Source organism: Mus musculus, chromosome 18 (assembly GCF_000001635.26).
Source record: "Mus musculus strain C57BL/6J chromosome 18, GRCm38.p6 C57BL/6J".
NCBI classification, from domain to species: Eukaryota; Metazoa; Chordata; class Mammalia; order Rodentia; family Muridae; genus Mus; species Mus musculus.
In genome coordinates, this window is record NC_000084.6 from 34,019,451 (window position 1) to 34,034,034 (window position 14,584).

A 14,584-nucleotide genomic window follows, 5' to 3' on the forward strand; every position below is an offset into this window, starting at 1 on the left:
ATGCAGCCTAAAAGCCAAATGGTGGATGGTACTTCTTGAGAGTCTTTAACATCTCCCCAAGAATCATTTTAAAGAAAGAAAGAAGAAATGAATGAATGAATGAATGAATGAGAGAAAGGAAGGAAGGGGAAGGAAAGGAAGAAAGACACATCTTTGTCCTCCATCTCATGGTGGCCAAAATTTGAATGCAGTGTGGCTGGAGTATGAACCACCTTCAGATAATGAAGAGAACAAGCAATAAAGTTGGACCCTTTCCTTCCTAAGGTTTCAAACACGGTTCATAAATTCACTATGTTTTCAGTGTTTTACCTAAACCAACCTTCTATGGACCTTAGCTAACTCCCCTTTCAGTCTCAGATTGAACAATCTCCTTCGCAACCCCTGGAAACATTTTAGGAAGCAAGCCACCACAAAAGCACCAGCAGGAAGGCTTTTTATAATCATATCCTTTTCTGTCCCTGGAGATTCACTGCTTTGATGAACATACCTATAAAGATACACACGCCAAGCTTCAAAGGTCACTCTCCCATGTTTGACCACTAGAACCCCAGAAGAATGTATTTAAGGATCTAACCTTGACACATCTGCCCCACGTTTGTGATGAATCATAATGTCCCCACTAAATCCACTCTACAGCATAACCTGAAACTGAGTTGTATAGGGACATAAACAATGAGCACAACACTTTCAATATAAACGTGCAGTGACAGCAAGCCACCCAAAGGTTTGACGGCATATCTCTTACATAAAACGACCCTTGCAACCTGTTTGAAAAGTTCAGGGACATTCATTTTCATGAACACATGACCCGTCCAGCAGGTCCAGTTATTCGAGGGTCTCAAGTGGACCTTCTCCTAAGAACCAAATGGGGGTTAGAGAGGGACGAGGGCCCTGTGCGAATAACGACACGGAAACGTTCTGAATAGCATCAAGGCCCCAATGTATTAGCCAGGCCCAAGGTTTAAATGCACAAGCAAAAGGGGAAGTACTTCTCAGCAGGAGGAATGGGGTAGCGGAAATGCACCTCAGCAGGAGGGATGGGGCAGTGGAAATTTTTCTTTTGGCAACTACACGGGAAAGCAGGAACTTAGCAGTATCAGGGTACATCTTGAGGTCAGGACATCCAGCGCTGACTTAGGGCTGGAACAATCTGTGGTTGTTCTCGGAGTGGTGCGTCGGTGGCCCGCTTTTGACCCCCTTTTCTTCTGGGGGGGGGGAGGCCCAATTCAGAGATCAGGACAATTGTGTTGTCTTAATAGCTCCCAACAAACACATACCTACACTTGCCATGGGTGAGGAATGGCAACCAACGTCATCTGCCTAAGGAGACCTCCACAGTGTGTGTGTGTGTGTGTGTGTGTGTGTGTGTGTGTGTGTGTGTGTGAGGGTACAGAGGCCAGAGGTCAACCTCAGGTTCACTCTCTTCAGGAGCCATCCACCTTGTTCATGGAGACAGGATCTCTTACTGAGATGTGGAAGCTCGCTAACTAGACAAGGCTGGATAGCCAGAAAGGGCCTCAGATCCCCCTTCCACCCCACCCCCACCCCAAGTCGGGATTTCAAGCATGTCCCCTACTTTAGCTTTTTATTGTGGGTTCTGGGGATTGAACTCTGATCCTCATGCTTGCACAATGTTTAACCAACTGAGCCACCAACCCGGCCCTCTTTGCTTTTACCTTACCAGATTTCTGTGTTGCCTTCTCAAATCAACTTCACTGGCTTGATTTCAAAGAGAAATTGACTCCAAGATGCTGCCAGTGAGTTAGCCATGACTCTCGGTTCCCAATTCTCTATGGGAATTTGGGCAGGTGTTCTAGACACTGTTCGTCAGTGCAGGACACGATTGTATACAGTGACGGTCAATGGGCAGTAATGCTCCATACACAAGCTTCCTGCGTTCAGCCACTACGCCGCAGCATAGATGTGGCACAGCGTCCCAAGCTACTCTGCTACATTTCTTCCCTAAGGTGTGGCTGACAGTGGCTACAGAGCCTGCCCGGCATGACTGACTGCGGTTGGTAGATGGTACTTCCAGAAACATACGGTTCTCGGCTGAATGCAGAGGGAGGAGTGGGTAGAGGGAAGGGTCCTCATCTACCTTTACCCCTAGACTGATGCTCACTTCTGTGTATTGATATTTTATTATGCTGTTTCTATTTTTTCCTTTTTTATTAGATATTTTCTTTATTTACATTTCAAATGGTATCCCCTTTCCTATTTTTCCTCTCCGAAAATCCTCTATCCCCTCCCCCCTCCCCCTGCTCCCCTATCCACCCACTCCTGCCTGGGGTTATGCTGTTCCTCTAACCTCTACACACCCAGCACACTACTGGAAAGAAACCATGCAACATTGTTATATGGAATGGAGCCCTTCAGATAAATAAGAGACTAAGATGTATCTCTGAAAGAAAACATTTTAGTCAGTGTAACTGCCTGGCACTTCTGTTGTTTTAATGACCAGTAAACCCCACCTCTATCTCACCCTCACTGCAGAGTACATATGTCTGAATGTCACAGCTACGGCTGAGCTACTTCTATCAAGTGGTTAGAGAAAACGAACGCTCTGAAACAGACCGCTCTGCTTAAGACAGGTCCAAAATTGTGGCTGTGCTACTGCTCTTTAAAAAAAAATGAGCTAGAGCTGGCCATGGCGGTACACTCTGTAGTCTAGCTTCCAGAGAGAATGAGGTATGAGTTCAAGGCTAGCCTAGACAACATAGCAAAACTATGCTAAAAACAGACCTAAGTTAAAGCAGGATTTCCCCCTTTCTTTAATGTTTAGCATACTAATACCTTCCACTTTTACAAACACAATAAATTTAACAACTTAATTTTATCAAGGTTAACTTTTGATTTCATGTATTAAAATTATTGCTCATTAGCAAGTATAAATACAGCCATTTTAATTTGCATTACATGTGTTAATTTTAGAGGATTGTTTTCAGTTTTGTGATTTGGGCTTCATATATTGTATATTCCATTTGTGTGAACTGTCCCTGAGTAGATTCAGTCCAAGGAGACAAAATGCATGTGAAGGACTGTCAAAAGTTGGCTGAGACAGGAACAACAACAAAAAAAGTTTAATCAATAGAGACATTTTGGAGTACTGGAGTACTGAGATGCTAGATAGAATGGGTGACTGTAAAACACTGAACTACATACCATTTAGTCAATCCATATACAATGGTGAGCCCACATTATATGAATTACATATCTATGAATTATCTTTTAAAGCAGCTCCTATGAGGACACCACAGTGTGGTGGTCTGAATGAAGATGTGTGGGGCAAGTAGAACCTTGTCACCAGACAGAAAAACTGGAAAGGTTGAGCAGATCAAGGAACACCCGCCCCCCTCCCCGCCCCCACAACTCTCATAATTGAGAAGGGTAGGTGTTTGAGTCTGCTCCTGACCAGACTCCTGTCCTGGAGCACATGACAGCAACACCTCACTAAAAGGACCAGTCACATCGCATAGAACCTAGAGTTCTCCATGCTAATGAGGTATCTAAATGGATCCCAGGGGTTTAGGCAATAAACTTCCCTTCCCAGGCATTCCTTCCTGGAAAAGGTATTTAATCTGTGATCCACCCTGAGTAAGCTGTATGCATCCTCATCTGCCACGAATAAAGTTTGGATAAGCAAGATCTCCTTCACTGTGGGAGGAGCCTTTGTCTTACAGAGCTGCACCTAAGTCTCCCACAGAAAGTCTTTCTGCACTCCTGGCACCCTGAGCTAAGCCAGATTCCCTACCCCCCACCCCCACCCCCACCCCCACCCTGGGCTCATCTCAGACCCACTCCTTCCATTCTCAACTCTTCACAGTTCCCAGCAGTACCTGGGTGCCCAGGAATTTGAGAGCCACGGGCTCTGTTCCAACCCACACCATTTTCACCCAGAGAAACACAGGCTGGATCCCCTAATTTAGACTACCTTTCGCCTCCCCTGAGTAGCATATCCCACAAGTCTGGCACCCTGATGGCACCAAGGAAGGAACATAGCCTAGCACCTGTGTTTTGACTCCCCACGCAGTGTCCTGACACCCCCCAGAGCAAGGCCCCATAGGCTCATATGTTTGAATGGTTGATCCCCAGTTGGTAGAACTGTTTGGGAAGGATTAGGAGGTGTGGCCTTGTTGGAGAAGGTGAATCATTGGTTTCAAATGCTCACATCACACCAGTTGGCTCTCTGCCTCATGGTTGTGGTCTCAACATGTAAGGGCTCAGCTACTGCTCCAGTGCCATACCTGCCTGCCTGCTGTCACACTCCATCATGTCCATGTTCATGATGGTCATGAACTCTAATCCTCTGAAACAGTTAAGTCCCTAATAAACTCTATTTTATAAGTTGCCTTGGTCATGGTGTCTCTTTATAGCATGGAAAGTGACTACAGTAGATAATATCTTCGAAATCTTATGCCTGTCTTTTTTTTTTTTTCTTTTTTTCCTTCTCATGACATTTGATGCATATGTATCTGGAATTACTAACTGAAACTTGTCTGTAAATATGTTTGGGTTTTTTGGTATGCTCATCAAAAACAAATGCAGAAACAATTGCTAACAAAGTCTGAAACCACTAAGAGTAGCAAATAAAACAATGAGAAGTAACAATAGTGCAACAGCAACTGCCAAGAACCAGCCTCAGCTTGGGAGAGGATCCTGCAGAAGGAGCATAAGGGAGTGGTGGAAGAACGACTCAAAGTCAATGAAGGGGTCCAAGTGACAGCTCTGTCTGCTCGAGATAGCTCTCTAGACACCTATTTAGGTAGCTCATAGGTTTTCCAACCAAATTCAGAAAACCTGCTAGACAAAATTCTAAAAGCTGTATTAGCTCTCTAAGTAGCTCCCACTTGCAGACCAAAGCCCAGTCTTGTATTTGCATATCAATTCAGTCATTTACCCCAGGTTCTCTTTTGATTCCCCCACAAATCAGCATTTTATGACCTTAGTCCCTTGATTCTTAGAAAAAGACAGCAAGTACATTTTTTTTTAAATTTTACCAAAAATAAAATGTGTGTTGCCTGGACACAGTGCTTGTGGTTGCCAAATCTAGACATAAAGGGCATTTTTATGTGAGAAAGTTAGCTTTTGTTTTCCAAATACTTCACTGCCTAAGCTTGGCTGTCCTGGAACTTGCTCAATAGACAGACCTTAAAATCAGAAGTCTGCCTGGGTCAAGGTGTTTTGTCACACAGGGCCCCCAATGAAGGAGATGAAGTACCCAAGGAGCTAAAGGGGTCTGCAACCCAATAGGAGAAACAACAATATGAACTAACCAATATGCCCTCCCCCCAGAGCTTGTGTCTCTAGTTGCATATGTAGCAGAGGATTGCCTAGTCAACCATCAATGGGAGGAGGGGCCCTTGGTCTTGTGAACATTATATGCCCCAGTACAGGGGAATGCCAGGGTGGGTGGGTTGGGGAGCAGGGCGGGGCGGAGGGGGTATAGGGAAGGGTATAGGAGAGGAAACTAGGAAAGTGGATAGCATTTGAAATGTAAATGAAGAAAATATCTAATTTTAAAAAAAGGTGTTTTGTCACAGCAACAGAGAAGTAACTCATCTTTTAAAAATGAGAACAAGAGTGTTTAAATATGTAAATGCTGCATTAGGCACTTGAACTAAGAGGTGAGAAGAAAAGTCCCCTGCTGATGTCACATGGTGGCCAGCTCTCCTGTCTACCCTTTCTTGCAAAGCGGGAGTGGGGACAGTAAGAGAGGAAAGACTCAGTGGTACCCAAAAGCCATCATTGTGAACTTTGCTTGACCTTGCAAAACCTGTGACAGAGGCCAGTCCAGTTTCAGCGGTGTGATGTCAGCACTGACCCCCCACAGCAAGGACTGATCAAGTGGGGCTCAGAGACATGACAGGTGTCCCCAGTGAGGGCAGGTGGATGCCACCAGGACATACCAAAGTGACCCCCGCACTCAACAGAGGAATTTCTTCTTCCTTTGCGGACAGTGAGATAAAATGAAGATATGTTTGCTGTCTGACTTGGGAAAGGTGCCCATGAGACCATTACACAACAGTATATACATTCTAACCCTCCTTTCTTGAGACTTTTTGATTTTATGAGCTGCGTTGATGGGAGACTTTAAGGGTCTGGGGAGATTAAGGCACAAACAGAGGCCTTACTACCCTTTCTGTGTCTTCTCAGACTGCTATCATGTGATGGAGCCCCTGCTGGCTGGGCTGAAGGCTCAGGGCTGATGAAACCCCACTTCCCCTGGCACCCAGGGAGCAGATGGTGCCAGGGTCAATATTTACCGTCACTTACTGTGAGTGGTGCTTTGGTCTGTTTGTTTATTTATGCAACAGGTAATTAGGCTTCACAGAGCAAAATCTCTTTGTTCTCCTCTTAGGTTACTGAGCATCTGAGCTATGGAAAGAAAGCAGCTTTCTGACAAGCCTATCCAAGCCTTGGTGTGTGGGGCTTGCCTGCAGCTGTGCTCTGATGCGAGGAAAAGGGGAAACACCCACGTGAGTAGACACATAAATGCAGTGACTACAATGCTATTATTACATATGACATTGTAAATATGATAGTGTATATTTGAGCACACTTTATTAAATATAACAGAGGCACTATTTTTAAAATAGTGAATTTTACATTTTGAAATTTTTTAAGCTTTTTCTCTTTTTTTTTAAATTAATTTATTTATTATATGTAAGTACACTGTTGCTGTCTTCAGACACTCCAGAAGAGGGAGTCAGATTTTGTTACGGATGGTTGTGAGCCACCATGTGGGTGCTGGGATTTGAACTCCGGACCTTCGCAAGAGCAGTCGGGTGTTCTTACCCACTGAGCCATCTCACCAGCCCGCTTTTTCTCTTTTTTTTTTCTTTTTCTTTTTCTTTTTTTTTTTCTTTTCTTTTCTTTCTTTTTTTTTTTGTTTTTGTTTGTTTGTTTGTCTTTTTTTATGAGACAGGGTTTCTCTGTGTAGCCCTGGCTGTCCTGGAACTCACTCTGTAGACCAGGCTGGCCTCGAACTCAGAAATCCGCCTGCCTCTGCAGTAAAAAGTAAGCTTTTTTTCTTAATTGCTCTTTTTAGACACACCAGACGAGGGCATCAGAGCACATTACAAATGGTTGTGAGCCACCATGTGGTTGCTGGGAATTGAACTCAGGGCCTTTGGAAGAGCAGTCAGTGCTCTTAACCACTGATCCATCTCTCCAGCCCTGAACTGCTTTGTTTTTTGGTTTTTGGTTTTGTTTTTGAACAGAAATTATTCAGGAGTTAAAAGTAAGTGACATGTCCAAGTTGAAAAAAAAGAAAACTCAAGGGTCTTCTTGAGCTTTTAGTAAATTTACGACTCTTACCCTTGTCTCAAAATGAACACATTTTACCATCACTCTAAAGGAAGCTTTGATCAAATTAGTAATCTTGTGTTTTGAGCCGTGTCTATGGCTTAGTTCCTTTTTGAATGCTTCATCTAAAAAGCACACAATTACCACATGATTAAATATATGCAACTTTTATTTGTTCTTTTAAAAGATAATCTCCAGCTGGGTGTTAGAGCACATATCTGCAATCCCACCCAACCCTGAGGAGGCTGAGGCAGGAAAGTGCTGAGGTTGGACCACATAAAAGATTGTCGCAGAAAGGGGGAAACGTGACTGTGGCTCGGTGATAGAACATTTGGCATATGCAAAGTTTATTGGTTTAACTATTGATTTAAAAAAAAATTCCTAGGAATAAAAATTGGTTTTGTACAGAAATATTAAACAGGACAGGAGTGATGAGGAAGCCGTAAGAGCACGTGATGCTCTTCCAGAGGACCTGGGTCCGAGGCCTAGCACCACAGAGAAGTTAGCAATCATCTGCAACTCTAGTTCCAGAGGATATGATGCTCCCGTCTGAGGCATGCATGCAGGACACAAGAATCTATGCAGTAAAACACACACGTGCACAAAAATAAATATTTTTAAATCTTGAGATATTAAATATATAAACATATTATTTATTCTTTTTAAGCCTCTGATCCTATTTTTAAAGCCAACAAGATATTTTATATGTGGACTTATAGTCACAAGCTTAAAATAATATTTAATGATCAATATGTCTTAGAGATAGTTAGGGACATATTGCTTGCCTATTCTACTAGGCTCAATTGTCTTAAATATTTTAAATATTTACAAATACCAAAAATGTACAACTAAAAACCTTATTGGTTCCCTGGGTTTGCTTCGATCTTTAACTCAAAGTCTCCCAGAGAGTAAATAGATGTTTAAAACTAAGAAATGGGGCCAAAGAGATGGTTCAGCTGCTCTTAAGAGCTTGAATTGCGTTCCTAGAACTATATTGGGTAGCTCACAACTGTCTCTGGCTATAGCTTCAAGGGACCTGACACCTTCTTCTGGCTTCCAAGGGCACATTCCCATACACACATCATTTACACATAAAAGCAAAATAAAATAAATGATAAAAACTAAGGAAAACACCGGGCGGTGGTGACCTACGCCTTTAATCCCAGCACTTGGGAGGCAGAGGCAGGCGAATTTCTGAGTTTGAGGCCAGCCTGGTCTACAGAGTGAGTTCCAAGGCAGCCAGGGCTACACAGAGAAACCCTGTCTGGAAAAAAACAAAACAAACAAACAACAAATAAAAAAACTAAGGAAAACATTACATTTCAGACATTTTCAGGGCTGCTGTCTCAGTAGGCTAACAGTTTGTTGTTTTGTTTTGTTTTGTTTTGTTTTCAAGATCACAAATATTAACTGGGACCTAAGGTTTGGAGTTAAGGAAATGAAGTACCATTTTCCTCCTTACCTCTGAAGTGCACTGAACTCCTACTAATAGTAACTATGGCGACTTCAAGTGACTAGAATTCCTAAGTCAATTTGCAGACTTTTACCAAGAAGTGCTCAGGCCTGAACTCCATCCTCCCTTCTCTGTCAACAACAGCACACAAGCCAGAAACCTGGGGAAGACTGTCCTCTCTCCTCCAGTTCATGAGCTCCCTAAGCTACCACCATATTATACTTCATCTACCCCCTTCAAACTCTCTCTCAGATCTTCCTCTTCTCTCCTCCCGCAGCTGTTGCCAGAGTTAAGGCTCCATCCCCCTTCTTACTCCCGGCTATCCAGGATCCCTTCTGAGGCTGTCTCATGAGCTCCACCCAAGTCACACCTTCAGTCATGGTAATCCATCGTGATAAGAACTACCTCCATTTCCATCCTTCATTACAATAATGATCAATGTGGTGGTCTGAATGAAAATGACCCTCCCATAGGCTCACAGGGAATGGCACTATTAGGAGGTGTGGCCCTGTTAGAGGAAATTCATCACTAAGGGTGGACTTTGAGGTTTCAAATGCTCAAGCCAGGCCCAGTCAACCTCCCCTCTCCCCCTCCCCCTCTCCCTCTCTTCTCCCTCTTCTCCCCTCCCCCTCCCCTTCCTCCCCTCCCCCTCTCTCTCTTCCTTCTGCTAATTCAAATGTAGGACTCTCAACTCCTTTCCAGCACATGTTTGCCTACATGCTGCCATGCTTCCCACCATGATGGTAATGGACTAAATCTCTGAACTGTAACCCCTAATTAAATGTGTTCCTTTCTAAGAGTTGCTATGGTCTTGGTGTCTCTTCACAGCAATGAAAGCCCTCACTGATATAATCACTTTGCTCCAGTCAAGGTTGTAACAGTGGCACTACTTTCATTCAGGATGAGAACACGCGTGCCCCTTTAGTCATGGACCAAACAGCCATGTCCCTTCATGGCGAAAACAGCCCGCTTCCTTCAGTTATGGTAAAAGCAACCACCACCCCCTTCAACAATGCTGAGAACAACCACCAACTTCAATCATAGTGACAGCCCTCCCTGTGGACATAGCGATAGCCGCCACCTGACACACAGTAGTGACTGTGCTGCCATTTACAAATACAAATCATGTCAGTCGAGGAGCTGGAGTGACCCGTCCAGCAGGTCCAGTTATTCGAGGGTCTCGAGGGGACCTTCTCCTAAGAACCAAACGGGGGTAGGGAGAGACGGAAACCAAGTGCGAGAACAACACGGAAGCAGTCCGAGTAGCATTAAGGTCTCCCTGTATTCAGCAAGGCTCAAGGCTTAAATGCACAAGCAAATGAGGAAGTACTTCTCAGCAGGAGGGATGGGGCAGCAGAAATTTTTCTTTTGGCAACTACACGGGGAAGCAGGAACTTGGTGGTATCAGGGTACATCTTGTGATCAGGACATCTGGCGCTGACTTAGGGCTGGAACATTCTGTGGTTGTTCTCGGAACGGTGCATCGGTGGCCCGCTTTTGACCCCCTTTTCTTCTCAGGGGGAGAGACCCAATTCAGAGATCAAGACAATAGAGTTGTCTTAATAGCTCCCAACACTGGAGGCTTGGTCCATACTGTTCATGCCCTTCACGTCCCTGGGTGATATAAACTATTACTCACTTTAAGATAAGCAAACTGAAGCGCAAAGATGTTGAGTAGCCGTTCCAGGACCACTGTGTCAACTGAAAGGTGGGGAGGCTAAACAAGCCTCCTCTCCCCTTTCCACCTATTGCACCCTAGCCTTTTTCAAAAGCCTCTTCTGGATGCTCTCCTCGGGGAAGACTACTCCATTTGGCCCTCGGCCTGATTTAGGTGTCCTTCTCTTGGTACTCCATGGCACATTCTAAAACCCTTCATGAGATGCTCAGCACACTACTGCAAATGATTCACAGCAGAAAGAGGGGGAGAGTGCCTGCCAAGATAGAGTTGTGATAAATGGGGCAGGGTGGGGGAAGCAAGCAGGCAGCCCTTCCTTGTGACCAAAGCAAGTTCCCATTTAAGAGATCAAAATATTCCACCTACTAGCCCAGTGACCTTGCCCAGTGACCTTGGCCCAATGACCTTGGGCAAGTCAGGTAACCATTCTGATCCATCGCCATGGTTATTAAAAAAGAATAATAATGCCTCCTTCTAGGTTGTTAAGAGAATGAGAATTCAAGTACATTAATACTTTGCTGTGCTGCTTGACATATCAACAACATACATTGTTGTTATTAGTTATTGACCACCGAAGACTCTCTTGCTTCTGAGTATGGGATGCAAGTTCCTTTAAGAATCCAGCACCCTGAAGGCAAGAACCTGACATCTCTGGAGATGAGGAATATATTTGTGATTTTCAGAATCTGCGTCCCACATCTAGACACAGCTTCTTTTCAGCCCAGAATGCCCCAAACTTTATTCTTCCCCTTCCTCATGTTTTATTCCAATTCAAATCAACATTCCCTGTACTTCCATTTTCCAACAGAAAATTACTCACAGAGCCTTGTGAAGGACACAGTAATAAGGACAGGTCTTTGCTCTTCCAGAAACACGATTACAGTTCTCAAAAGGAAAACAGTCACTTGTGACAATATGCACACAGCACATATGCACAGGAGGCTGTGGCTGGTCCCCACAGGCTCGATTGTGCACAGGAGGCTATCGCTGGTCCCCAAAGGTTCAAGCCAGGTAGAAGGGTAAGGGAAAGAGGCAGTCAGTGAAATCAGATGGGAAATTCATCTTGCCATACATGTCTGGGTCGTGGAAAGCCTAGAGCAGCTGTAGTACGGCATTCGGAGACTGTAGATATGCTGAAGAGCTCCACATGTGCCAGGTTTATGAGCCACAGTGCTGTGAATACCACGATGAAACCCAAGTCCACATGCACACCGTAGTTCCACTGAGCCACACAACACTTACTATGTCAAGGACAAAACTGTTGCAGAATTTGATTTTATTGTTCTTGTTGTTCTTGTTGTTTGGGTTAGTGTTTGAAAGATTCTTTGGTTGTGGTGAAGAAAGGGTACTTGATAGTTACAGACTAGAGATGGGTGGAGTCCACTGACTGTGAGGAGAAAGGCCTGGCGTTGAGACATGAGGTCTGAGAAAACTGGTCTATGGCTATATGCCTCTGAACATGTTTATGTAGATTACTTCATCAGATTCTCATATCTAAGCATGGTGCCCAGGACTCTTTTGATTTCTGACCAGGTTAATCATTTATTTAGATGACTATGTGTGTTACACGTTTGACAGGACTGGAAAAGATGACTTCCTAAGAGTTTGTCAGCTACCAGAAGTCTCCCTGTCATCAAGACCCTCCTCTGGATTATCATGTGACTCTAGGAAAGTTGTGTGTCTTGGGATTATAGTAGCAGGTAGTGAAACAGCATCTTAGTGGCCAGATAAAAGCACAGAAGAAGCAAATCCTTAGTTCTTCCTCTATGACACACCCAAGGCTGGGACATAAACAACAAAGAACAGGACAGTCATTGCCCTTGGTGGCTCCCAGACTCCTGGGAAAGGAGCAACAGTTTCTGAGCCTACAACCCTGCGGGTAGGGAGCAGTTTGGCAGGCCCTGGGATCACAGTGCTGGGAAATCCCAGAAGTCGTGGGGACCCTGACGACAGAAGGAAGAGTTTGCCTCATAGTTGGCTATTTTATAATTAGCCCTGCTTCCTGGGCATCTGCAGCCCAGTCTAAGAAATTTGGAATCATACCTGTGTTTCCAAAGACACTGACATTACAGCATTCCAAGCCTAAGGGTTCACTTAGGAACCCAGCTGATCGTCCCTCTTGTCTCCACAGACTCTCCTCATCATGACTTGTCTTCGAGGAGCAGATATTAGTTGCCTACAAATGATGTGTATGGCACCCAGGATGTAAAAGACCGTGCAGTGAGGCAACTGCAATTGTAGTTTTGAAACTGCCCTAAGGCCTTCCGGGAAGTCTTCAGAAGCCTTCTAAGTTGTGTATGAGGCATCAGCCTGCAGACTTGAGGGAGTTGCTCTCTACACAAAGGAACAGACGTTCCAGCTTCTACACAAAGGGACAGAATCACAATTGAACAAAGAAAAACTGGCAGAAAAATAATTCAACCAGAATCAAAGCAGCTTCTCTCTCCCCCCCACCCCCCACCCCCCACCCCCAGCCTGAGTTGCAAGGGGTTTCTTCGGATTTTAGAAGACATTTGCATTTGAATGGGTGTTCCACCAGGCCAGCCTAGCTCAAGACTACATTATTCCCTCAAGATTCCTGCTTCTTCCTTCTGCTGAGGCCGCGAAACCGCCTCAGCTGCTCTAGTGTGTCGCCTTTCCCTCAAGTTTTCCTGTAGTGGTCTTTTCTCTTCCAAGACTCATAAAGTCGATGCCTTTGGGATGCTTAGTGTGTGACTCGCTGATAAAACACTCAAGTATTTCATTTAGAATCAAACACAATTTCCTGAGGAAGTAACTGAAATCACAAAATCGTTGGAAAAGCAAAATCAGGTCACCAGGGAAAATCCTTTTTTTTTTTTCCTGTCTCAAAGCATCAAAGGCAACTGTGCAAAGAGCCACCAATAAGTGCTCGGTGCAGAAATCACTTTGGTTAGTCCCTAAATACTAGGCTGTAGGCAATGGGAAAATAAAGGTTTTAACAAAATAAAGAACATGGCTAGGGTCACTCAACAGAATGACTACAAAAGCCACTTCCCACCACCAATGGAGTGGTGATACATCACTCAAAATATTTACCCGCCCCTTACCTGAAGACAGAAGCCAGGTCAAAACATCAAAATCCTAGTCCATAGCCAGGCATGGTGGTGCACGACTTTAATCCCAGCACTCGGGAGCCAGAGGCAGGCGGATTTCTGAGTTTGAGGCCAGCCTGGTCTACAGAGTGAGTTCCAGGACAGCCAGGGCTATACAGAGAAACCCTATCTTGAAAAAAAAAAAATCCTGGTCCATGATTTATTTAAACCAAGATGATCTCTGATACTAGACTTGGGTGATTCTTCAGGCGTGTGTGTGTGTGTGTGTGTGTGTGTGTGTGTGTGTGTGTGTGTGTACTAGCACACATGTACTCTTTTCCTTGCCAAGAGCATCTGTGTGCACGTTCCTAGGTAAAGAAGGTTTGTTTAAAGCACAGTGAAATGACAGTTTTTTGTTTTTTGTTTTTTGTTTTTTTTTTTTTGGTTTTTCGAGACAGCGTTTCTCTGTGCAGCCTTGGCTGTCCTGGAACTCACTCTGTAGACCAGGCTGGCCTCCAACTCAGAAATCCGCCTGCCTCTGCCTCCCGAGTGCTGGGATTAAAGGCGTCCGTCACCACCGCCCGGCTGAAATGACAGTTCTTTTACAAGACCAAGAATGTTGTAACTTCAGCAGAACAGGAAAGTCATCATCAGAAAACACGACGGTAAGTGACAGGAATGATGACCGCAGCATATTTGCAAAGACCACTGTGATTCTACTGTGGAGACTTTGAAGTCCCTCCTACAGGCAAGTGATCTGTTTCCCATTTACAACTCAGAAGTTGCTGGCATCAACACAGTTCACACTACTATATCCTTAGGAAATGAAGATTTCTTACAAACGCAGTGGAAACAGCAATACTTGTAGAAGAGCAAGTGTGTGTATAGAAGTAAGAAGGCAACTGAAAGAAAATAAAACTTGAGACCTGTGATTCATGTAATTTATGTCAAATAGCCCAAAGAGTTGTTTGTGAGCTTTGAAACTTGGGGCTGAGAACATAGCAGAACAGGCCAGACATGGCAGGGCAGGCCCATCGTTAAGACATTCTTGAGGCTGCTTGGCCATAAAGATAAAGGGAATGACATGTCCGGACTGGC

At 44.5% G+C, this 14,584-nt stretch overlaps 1 non-coding gene across 1 annotated transcript; it reads right to left on the reverse strand.

The window, feature by feature from the left end:
• Positions 1-4,769: 4,769 nt before the first annotated feature.
• Positions 4,770-4,830, reverse strand: Gm22788. The gene has a single exon (XR_003952719.1). It is a non-coding gene; the product is annotated as a U7 small nuclear RNA (small nuclear RNA).
• Between the last annotated feature and the right edge of the window lie 9,754 nt (positions 4,831-14,584).